At 45.2% G+C, this 10,255-nt stretch overlaps 1 protein-coding gene across 5 annotated transcripts in view; it reads left to right on the top strand.

Moving 5' to 3' along the window:
• The first annotated feature begins 380 nt into the window (after positions 1 to 380).
• Positions 381 to 10,255, top strand: part of NRF1 (nuclear respiratory factor 1) — a 667,443-nt gene continuing 657,568 nt past the window's right edge. For 3 of the 5 annotated variants that reach the window (XM_069229342.1, XM_069229339.1, XM_069229343.1), the window contains exon 1: positions 381 to 481. The gene's annotated coding sequence lies outside the window, so the exon portion shown is untranslated. The other 2 variants (XM_069229340.1, XM_069229341.1) reach the window with 2 other exon arrangements.

Genomic DNA, 10,255 nt, shown 5'->3' with positions numbered 1-10,255 from the left:
AGTAAACAAAGAGAAACATACCGAAGCCTTCGGTCCTGCCATAGAATCATGACATATAGCTTACGGTAAAACACTTAATTAGGAGGAAACTATTCTGCAAGTGCGAATAGAACCCGCAACCCATTTTACTGAAGAGCGCGCATACGGCAAACTCGGTCTCGCCCGACACCATGTTGAAATCAGTCAATCCTCACTGTGAACGTTAGTTTCCCGCTCGTTTAATAATGACCATTTGCCTAGCCTTAATATGGCGATACAAGAAAAAAAGGCCTTTGTCGGTTTGTCATAGGGTTTCCTCGAGGCTAAGCCCGACACAAGATGTCGCCAAAAGTGCGGCGTAAGTTGACGGTGACGTCAGTGCGTCGCTGACGATTGTGCGCAGGCGGCCTTTGCTTGCGTCGGTGCCCGTCCCCCGGCTGGCTCGCCATTGCTCGCGCAGGTCCCTCACGGCGCAGGCCCGCTGCAGCGCAGCCGCTCTGAGGTGAGTGCCCTACCGCGCAAGCTCACACTCCAGAGCCGGCGCAGCCGCAGCACTGGCCTGATGGGCGACAGGACGTGGACGTTCTCGTCCCCGGGAGCAGTAACTGTAAAACACAGAATCCGTGCTCGGTGCCCCACACTAGGCCGCTGTTCAGCAAGGAGGAGGGCGGGCCGTAGTGCCCGGGAGGGAGGGGTAGCCAGGCGCCATAATAGGAGAGGACCTAGGAGTGGGAGGGCATACCGTGCCTGGCGGGGATCTTAGGACGAGACATGGACGTGCGTGTAGGGGAGCAGGGTCGTGGGTAGTAGTTGTGGTCCCAACGCATGCTGAGAGGGAAACGTTGAGTCTGAGAGTATGGAATAATGCACGGTGTTGTTGGTTAAAGATAAACGCGAACGGTGAGCAAATAGAGAGTGGACAGGACAGCATCAACTGTAAAAAAAATCTGGTATGTTCAGCTTGTGTTTGGACAATGAAGGAAGCAGCGGCAAAGCAAAATAATATTGGCAATTGGAGCAACTACTTTGGAAAGGACGGGGTGAGCATGCCAAAACATTAAATAAGTACCCGGGCGTAACAGAAAAGGAGGGAGACGAGACGAGGATGTTCTTTAAGGGAACCATTATTATGAAGTTAACGATCTATACACGATATCGAGAGTTATGTAAAACCCCTAGATGAAAACAGCTGTAGGTTAAATGGAGAAACTTGGCGCGACCTGAAACACATCATATGTCGCAGCGCAACAGAGATTGAGGGGAGCAAAACAATGAAGGGGCACAAATCATTTTGCTAGCTTCTCATACTTCTGGGTCTCTCCATCACTTAAATTTAAAAGACGGTGGTGGAAACCTAAAACACTCTCCAACTCGTCTGTCGGCGGGCGGCCTTTTGTTGACATAAAGTGGATATTTTAAACCTAAACAGAAAGAAGCACAAACGATTCATGGCACTTGTGCGATGATGTCCACAACATTTAAAATTTCGTACAGAAGACCATCCCCGTGTGTTTAAGTCCCGTTCTGCCTTTGTCAAAAACAACTTCTACACATACTTCACCGTTACCTTTGGGGTTTTCCATCTTTGTGTGCTCTCTGGGCTTAGGTGCATATTGTTTTTGACTTTGGCACTAAACTTGCAGGACCATTCCTTTAACTAGTGAATGAAAACGGGGAGTCTCGTATACAGTGTAACTTTTAGTACTAGGTTAGTGAGTAATCCTTCAAACATTTTTAGTTTGGCTTCTTGTGACAGAAATAAGTGTCTAATCTGCAATGTGAATCAACGTAATGAGTTTTTATATCCGTTACGTAGCATCTCAATCTTTCTCAAAACACTACCCATCTGCTCCTCTGCTGGCAAGTCTTTCCATTCCTATATTAAACCCAGAGATAAAGAGCAGCTTCAGTCCAAATTTATTTTTAAGTTGGGTTTCAGCCTTAGCAATTGTGCCCCCCCCCCCACGTGACTGAAAAGTTTACAGAACACTTGCGTTTTGATTTGAAGCCCGCCCTAGATCAGACTAGTGCTTTCAATATGTCATTCGTGTTTTTCATAGCACATTCCTCAGGGGTGCTGTTTTTTTTGAGTTGCAAAACTCATTAAGGACCAGCCTAATGCAAAGCAGGCATTGGCAAATCCCATAGGTGTGGCATTCGTGTGGTAAAGCATGCAAACATAGTGCAGAATAGTCATGGTGCAAGTGTCCATAATGAAGGTGGTGGTATTGGTGAATAATGCGCTGGTGTCAGTGGTGCTGGTTCACTCTGAAGTCTTGACAAAAATAAGCATACTGAAGTAGACCTCGGATTATCGACTCCCATTTCGATTAAACAAATCTTCCTTTCCATCCTCTGTATGTCCTGTCTGAGCAGTGCCTACTCTAAGCCACATGATTTTTTGCCTTAACCCCTATTGTACCCGTGAAGATTACCCGCACCTCATTTCAAAGATCACACCCTTTGCTTTAAGTTATTCCCCTGCGTTCTAACAACTTAAAATCTTCTGAAGCTCTTCTATTAAAACCACCACCCAATGTATGAGTTCATATACTCTCCCCCCCCCCCTAATTACAGATAACACATAGCTCGTATTAGTTAAATGTACTACATAGAAATAGGAGTAGGAAATGGCATACATTCCTATAGGGTACAAGTTTAATCCCAGTGACTTAAAATAACCAAAAACGTACTAACCCTGAGATCCAGAGCTGCGTGCTGCATGGCTTAAAGTGCTGCATCATCTCATATGGGTTAATGCGTACTATATAAATGCAATTGCATTACAAATAAATCATATAACTTGTGCTAATGGTATTATCCTATCACTCAGGTTTGGTAGTCAATTGTAGTTCATACATACTGCATAATAATACCTGTTTATTTGACAATTTTACGTTCACATAAGACAGAAGTGCTGAGAGGTATCTTCTTTAGTCAGTACTGCATCAGTCCATAGCAAGTAAATCACCCACCACCAGCTGAACAGGCAGCGGGAGAGATCTGCCACATGGTGCTGGCAAATGGGTCATTTTAATTTAGTCCACCTCTGCGGGTCCCGACTAGCTGCATACCATGGCCGCTTCTGACAGCTCACAATGACAATCAGGTATGGGAGAATATCAACTAACTCCATCCCAGCAGATCTCTCCGGCATATCTCCCTGTAACCCATGGCATCTTAGGACCATACACTTTGAACAAGCTATCTCAAAATAGACAACCCATGGTAATAACCAGTTAAGTGAACTATGAACAAAACAAATACCAGAGAGGGACTTGCAGAGCTGCTCAAATCTCTCAGCGTTCTGAAAACCATAAAAGGTGCACTTATGTCTCACACTTCTTCATCCAGCACACTGCTAAGTGCTGTGTCCCATTTTTAGATAATAGCACAATGGTGGTCCTCGTGTACAAAACTGAAACACTTCCTACAAAGGATCACAACAGGCAACATACTTCTAACCCTACGTGTGTTGAAAAGGATGTCCTAGTTTGCAACATTTTTAATTACAGTTTAGAAGAGCAGGACTAGTTGGTTTTAGCTAGGAAACAGCCTTATAGACAGATATGTTCTCGCAATGTCCTCTGGCTCAAGTAGTAGAGAACCTTTTCTTGTGCATGATTGTGAATTTTCTGTACGATGTGCTGAGCTTAGTTTGTCTACAATCAAAGTATGTGTTTCATCACACACGTTTACACTCTCTCTCTGTACATAACGTAAGCCAGTATCTGTCTCTGTAAATGACAAAACCAATAATGTTTTGAATGTATCCCTGTATGAACTGACAGGCTAGCTTGAAAACATGATCCTCTCCTCAACGTAACATTATTTAAACACGTTTCATGATCTTGTCACATCAGTTAACTTTGTAGTGGGTCTCTCTGTTGTTTACCATGTGATCTCCATTGAAGGTGGTTTGATCGATTTACATTTTTTTAGTTACATTGCAAATGGCCTCTGTTCCAGAATTATTTAACTTCATACTTATGTTTCTGTACTTACAGCACAACCAGCATGTGCTGGATATATTAGTCATCAAGTTGCTGTTTCGAACTGCTTTTGAAAGTAAGATGGGATATTCCAACTTTCAGTTCCATCAACAATACCTTCTCTGAATTTCAGTCTTTAACTAATTTGAGTTGCTCTCACTGACACAATTTCCTGCTGATTTAACAAGCTCTGCCCCGATTCTGATAGATTTTTTGGGGGGGCTTAGTTGTTGCAGTCCCCTTGTCCAGGCCTTCCATTTCCCTCCAAGATGTTTGTGTAAAATAATATGTGGCTCAGTCGATAATGCTACCATATGCAAAGAGTTTGCTCAGTGGGTAATGTTGTATTTTGGTTTTACTTTCCACAAAATTGCGCTTCCCCTGGTCCCATAAGTCTGTACTATATATATTCTGAAATTCATTGTGTTTCCACAATTCTGATTATTATTTCTTTGGGAAATGTGCTGTTTGGGATTTATGGTGCCTGTACCATCATTGGTAGACATATTGCACTCTGTATTTTAATAAAGGGCTTAGGGTTAGCTTCTTCAGCTATTTGGCTTTTGACACTGGGAGTCACAAACTATCTGAGCCCACAGGAGTGTTTCAGTTTCATCTTTTTTTTAGCTCTTTTCCACAGACAGCTTTTGGCTGGTTGTTTTTGAAGACCTGTTGTGTACAATACCAACAAGGATGCCTTCAGGCAAAGTAAACTATTAAACTCCAGCCGGATGGAAATGCACTGAATTACATGCATTAAGGTTATCACACAGAGGCAGCACTCTTGCAGGAAGGTAAATGGGAAAGACCGATACAGAAATTAATCTTAATACTGTATTTCTAGTTTACAGACAAAATGGCAGATGATCTGGTATTTGGTTGCTTCACACTGTTAGGAGATAACTGTTTTAATTAGAATTCAGCCTATGTAAAGACTGACATATAATGAATTCTTAGGATATATTTAATGGCTAGAGGGCAGCTAAGCAAGACACCCTCTTCTACATCCAGTTTGCATGTTAAAAACAAGCATTGGCAAAGCCAATAGGTCTCACCTATGAACAAGCTATTGGCCTTGCCAATGTGTTTTAGCTTTGTTGTACACCAGCGTGGCTGCTGTTCAACATGGCTAAATAGTTTTCATAGAGGACAGATGTGGAGTGTCATAGATAGTCATGACATAGAGTGGATCTGTGGTGTCGTAGAGTAGGGGGCATAGTGGAGTTATGGAAAGTGGTAAAACAGAGTGGAGTGGCATAGAGTGCCCTAGAGGTGTTCAGAGTAGACTGAAGTGGCGTAAAATGGAGTTGTGCGGGGTATAGTGTATTTGCCTAGGGTGGCTTTGTGTAAGCTAGCAATGTGTGAAAATGCATAGTGTCGTACAGTGGAGACAGTGGTGTACAGTGGAGGGAATTGGGGTAGAGTGCTTTAGATTATAGTGATATAGAGTGCACTATAGTAGTGCAGTGGCGGAAAGTGCACTGTTGCAGAGTAGAGTGACATAGATTAGATTGGCATAGAGCACAGTGATGTAGAGTGCAATAGTTTAGAGGATAGTAATCTAGAGTGCAGTGGTGTAAAATACACTCTTAGAGTAGTGGCCTAGAGTGCTGTGTGGTGACTTAGAGTTGATTGTTTCACAGTAAAGTGGATTGGCCTGGAGTGCTACAGAGAAGTGCATTGGCACATAGAGTGGAGTGGCCCAGATGGCGGTGGTGTAAAGTGCAGTGGCAAAGAGTGCGCTGGTGAGGAGGAGAGTGTATTGGCATAGAGTTCAGTGGTGACGTATAGTGGAGTGGCATAAATCAAAGTATGCAGGGTGTGGTAGTGCACTGCCATGTCAGACAAAACATTTGCATTCAGTTTTACTGATGTAAGTATATAGTGCATATAAGATAATGTATGGAAATATCACCTAGTGTATAGATTTGTTTTGATTGTATTAAAATGTGTTTCCATTACATTTCAGATTTACCAAAATGTGTTTCAGTTGTGCTTTCCCAGGTGTGATATATTCTGAACTATCTGCACAGATCATTTACAGACATTTCAGTTTTGTTGTGTGCTAGAAAAAAAGTCCTTCCTTTCAGAGCAAAATTGTCACATAAACCCTTTTACTTTGAAGTCGGCGAAAGAAAAGCAAATACTAAGCTCCCTCGGAAGACCTCTGTCTGTGATTGCACAGTAAGTGTGACAAGATACGAACAATATGTAGGTGTGATCACAGGAAGTGAGCACTGTAGAAGAATACAGTAAACAGAGTAAGCTTCACAGAAGAGACAAACTCAAGCTGGACAGCCTATAACAACAAACAGAAAGCAATCAAATATGAGTTGCAAACTGTGAGAAATTTGGTTATTGGTTGACAGGTGTGTGAGCAGTGGTCAGGCAACAGCCACTATCCCTTGCAGTGTGAACCACAGGAAGTCACTAAATTAACCTGTGCTTGACCCTGGGTAGCTTGGCATAAAAAGCAGTCAGGCTTAACTTGGGGACAAAGTGTAAAGTATTTATGCAGCATGTAAAGAGTAATACTTTAAAAACACAACACCAGAAAAATCCCAAACCAATTTGAAAAAGAGTAAATTTGAATAAGTTATTGGACACTAAAACAACAAAAATCTAATCAATAGAATCCGAGTTATGCATTTCTAAAGTATAGGGTGCCAAATAGTGCCTAAAAGGTAAAAGCTCCAAACGCTGATATCTGGTCACGCAACACCGGGTCAAAGTCAAAAGTTAAGGATAACTGCGATGATGCTTGGTTCAGATAGAAGAAGTGGGTTGGGCATGGTCGACTCTTACCTTCGGACTTCTGGAGAAAAATGTTTGAGAAGGCAAAGTTAAGTGGGGGAAGGCTGCTGGAGTATGAGGGAGGGAGCATCATATGGTGCCTGTGGAGTGAAGCCGCAGTGAAGATTTTTTGCCCCCGGACTTAGTCACCGAAATGGAATTTGAAAAATCTTCAGCAGGATAAAGCAGAGAACTGTAGCAGAATAGTTTCATGGGGTTAGATACCCCTTTAACAAAGGGGTATCTAACCTCAAGGACTGCTAAAATGGATTTACTGCTGTGAAGAAGGACATAGCGGGGGAAGCTCTGAACTTACTCTGGTGATGCACCTCCAGCTGCCAGGCAAGCAGGTTCTTCCTGGTCTTTGTCTTCAGCTCTGGAAAATTGCCACCTGGCCACTTTCAGCACCACAATCAAGAGTTCAGGAGTGGATGTAGACCTTTTAGGGGTTCAGGACTCCGCTGGGTCCAGGTGCGGATTCAAGATGGTGGAAGCTTGTTAAGTCCCTGTGGCTCTGGCCAGGAGGCCAACGAACTAGCCCTTGGAGTCAATTCTGGTAGTCTTGGGTGCAGGGGCAGATGCAGGTCTCAAAAGCCGTGCTGGCCCCTGCGGGTTCAAGGCAGGCTCCAGATAGTAAAGCAGTCCTTCCAGGTTCTGCAGCAGTCTGGCAGATCAACACAGTAGCAGGCAGTCCTTAGAGTCCTTCCACAGATTCAGTAGTGAACTGAAGTGGGTTCAAGATTCTATTTTGTCTTTGCACATGTGTTTTGGGGTGTGTGTGTGTGCATGCCTGTATGCATCACCTTATCTGAAGATGGGCGGGTGTTTTTAGTAAATTAATGTCCAGTTTATTTTTATTTATGGTCGGATAGAATGTTTGCATGCTTATTGATGGCCTTGACATAAGGTGCATCTGTTACTGATAACCATAATAGTGACCCTTCATAATAGTCTTATTCTTGGTATATTTAGGTAGTCAGGGCAAAATGCAGTGCTTAGAATAAGTGACCATATTTGGGGCATACTGTTTGTCACATTGTGTGAACTGGACATTTTTATGACTGCCTGTAGGAAGTTGGCTCCGTATATAGTATCTCAAAGTGAGAGATAGTGTGCACAGAGTCCAAGGGTTCCCCCTAGAGGTTGATAGTGGCAAAATTAGATAATTCTAATGCTCTATTTTGTGGTAGTGTGGTCGAGCAGTAAGCTTATTATTAGAGGGTAGTGTTAAGCATTTGTTGTACACACACAGGCAATAAATGAGGAACACACAGTCAAACTTAACTCCAGGCCAATAGTTTTTATATAGAAAAATATATTTTCTTTATTTTAGAACCACTAGATTCAAGATTTGAAGTAAATATATAAAATGGAAGGTACGCCACACAGGTAAGTAAGGAACTTTGAATTAAAGCAGTAGTACACACAGTATAGGTTAAAATGGCAATACACTATTTTAAAAGTGGACACTTAGTGCACAAATCAACAGTTCCTGGGGGAGGTAAGTATTGTTAGGTTTCTCAAGTAAGTAAAGCAGTTACACAGTCAGTCTCCTGGGCATAGGCAGCCCACCGTTGGGGGTTCAAGGCAACCCCCAAAGTCACTGCACCAGCAACACCGGGATGGTCAGGTGCAGAGGTCAAAGGAGGGCCCAAAACAGAGTGCCTATGGAGAACAGGGGTGCTCCGTTCTGCTGGCGGGTAAGTACCTGTGTCCTCGGAGCAGACCGGGGGTTTTTGTAGAGCACTGGGGGGGGGAACATCAACGCACACAAAACACACCCTCAGCGGCTGTGTGCAGTGTGTAAAGTTGGCATCGGGGTTGCTATAGAAAGCAGTGGGGGAACCCGAGGGTCACTTAGGCGATGCAGGCAGGGTACGGGGGCTTCTCGGGCCAGCCACTGACTGGGCTAGGAAGAGGGCCGCCTGCTGGTCACTGCTGCAGTGGAGGTTGGTTCCTTTCGGTCCTGGGGGCTGCGGGTGCAGTGCTTGGTCCAGGCATCGGGTTCTTTGTTAACAGGCAGTCGCGGTCAGGGGTGGCCTCTGGATCCTCTCTGCAGGCATTGCTGTGGGGGGGCAAGGGGGCCGTCTCAGGTTACTCATGCAGTCGCCTGGGAGTCCTCTCTGCGGTGTTAGTTCTCTGGAGCTAGAACCGGGGGCGTCAGGCGCGCAGTGTATGAAGTCTTGCGCTTCTGGCGGGAAGAGTGAGTTGCTCCTTTGTGGCAAAGATGTTGCTGTTGTTGAACAGTGCCGCTGTTCTCAGGAGTTTCTTGGTCCTTCGGGTTCAGGGCTGTCCTCTGAGTCCTCAGAGGTTGCTGGTCTCTATCGGATGTGTCTCTGTACAGGTTCTTTGAGTCTGGAGACAGGCCGGTAGGGCTTGGACCAAGTCAGTTGTCGTCTCTGCGGGGCTTTCAGGTCAGCAGTCCTTCTTTGTGTAGGTTGCAGGAATCTGATTTCCTGGGTTCTGGGACGCCCCTAAATACTAAATTTAGGGGTGTCTTTAGGTCAGGAGGGCAGTAGGCAATAGCTACTGTCCTGGAAGGTGGCTACACCCTCTTTGTGCCTCCTCCCTGAGGGAAGGGGGGCACATCCCTAATCTTATTGGGGGAATCCTCCAAACTCAAGATGGAGGATTTCTAAAGGCAGGGGTCACCTCAGCTCAGGACACCTTACGGGCTGTCCTGACTGGTGGGTGACTCCTCCTTGTTTCTCTCATTATCCTCTCCTGCCTTGCTGCCAAAAGTGGGGGCAGTGGCTGGGGGAGGGGGGGCGAGCATCTCCACTAGCTGGGATGCCCTGGGGAGCTGTAACAAAAGGCATGAGCCTTTGAGGCTCACCACCAGGTGTTACAGTTCCTGCAGGGGGAGGTGAGAGGCACCTCCACCCAGTACAGGCTTTGTTCCTGGCCACAGAGTGACAAAGGCAGTCACCCCGTGTGGCCAGAAACTCGTCTGGTTGTGGCAGGCTGGCAGAAACTGGTCAGCTTAGCACTAGGAGTCGGACTGGTATTCAGGGGGGCATCTCTAAGATGCCCTCTGGGTGTATTTTACAATAAATCCCACAGTGGCATCAGTGTGCATTTTTTGTGCTGAGAAGTTTGATACCAAACTTCCCAGGTTTCAGTGGAACTGTGGAGTTCGTGTTTGACAAACATACAGACCATATACTCTTTATGGCTACCCTGAACTTAAAATGTCTAAGGTTTTGCTTAGACACTGTAGGGGCATAGTGCTCATACACATATGTCCTCACCTGTGGTATAGTGCACCCTGTCTTAGGGCTGTAAGGCCTGCTAGAGGGATGACTTGTCCCACAGGCAGTGTGAGGTGGGCATTGCACTCTGAGGGCCATATCGACTTAGTCATTTTCTCCCCACCAGCACACACAAGCTGTGAGGCAGTGTGCATGTGCTGGATGAGGGGTCCCCAGGGTGGCATAAGACATGCTGCAGCCCTTAGAGACCTTCCCTGTTAACAGGGCCCTTGGTACCAG

The sequence above is a fragment of the Pleurodeles waltl genome, chromosome 4_1 (genome assembly GCF_031143425.1).
Source record: "Pleurodeles waltl isolate 20211129_DDA chromosome 4_1, aPleWal1.hap1.20221129, whole genome shotgun sequence".
NCBI classification, from domain to species: Eukaryota; Metazoa; Chordata; class Amphibia; order Caudata; family Salamandridae; genus Pleurodeles; species Pleurodeles waltl.
The sequence above is the reverse complement of the archived record's forward strand: the minus strand, read 5'-3'. Positions and strand labels throughout refer to the sequence as shown.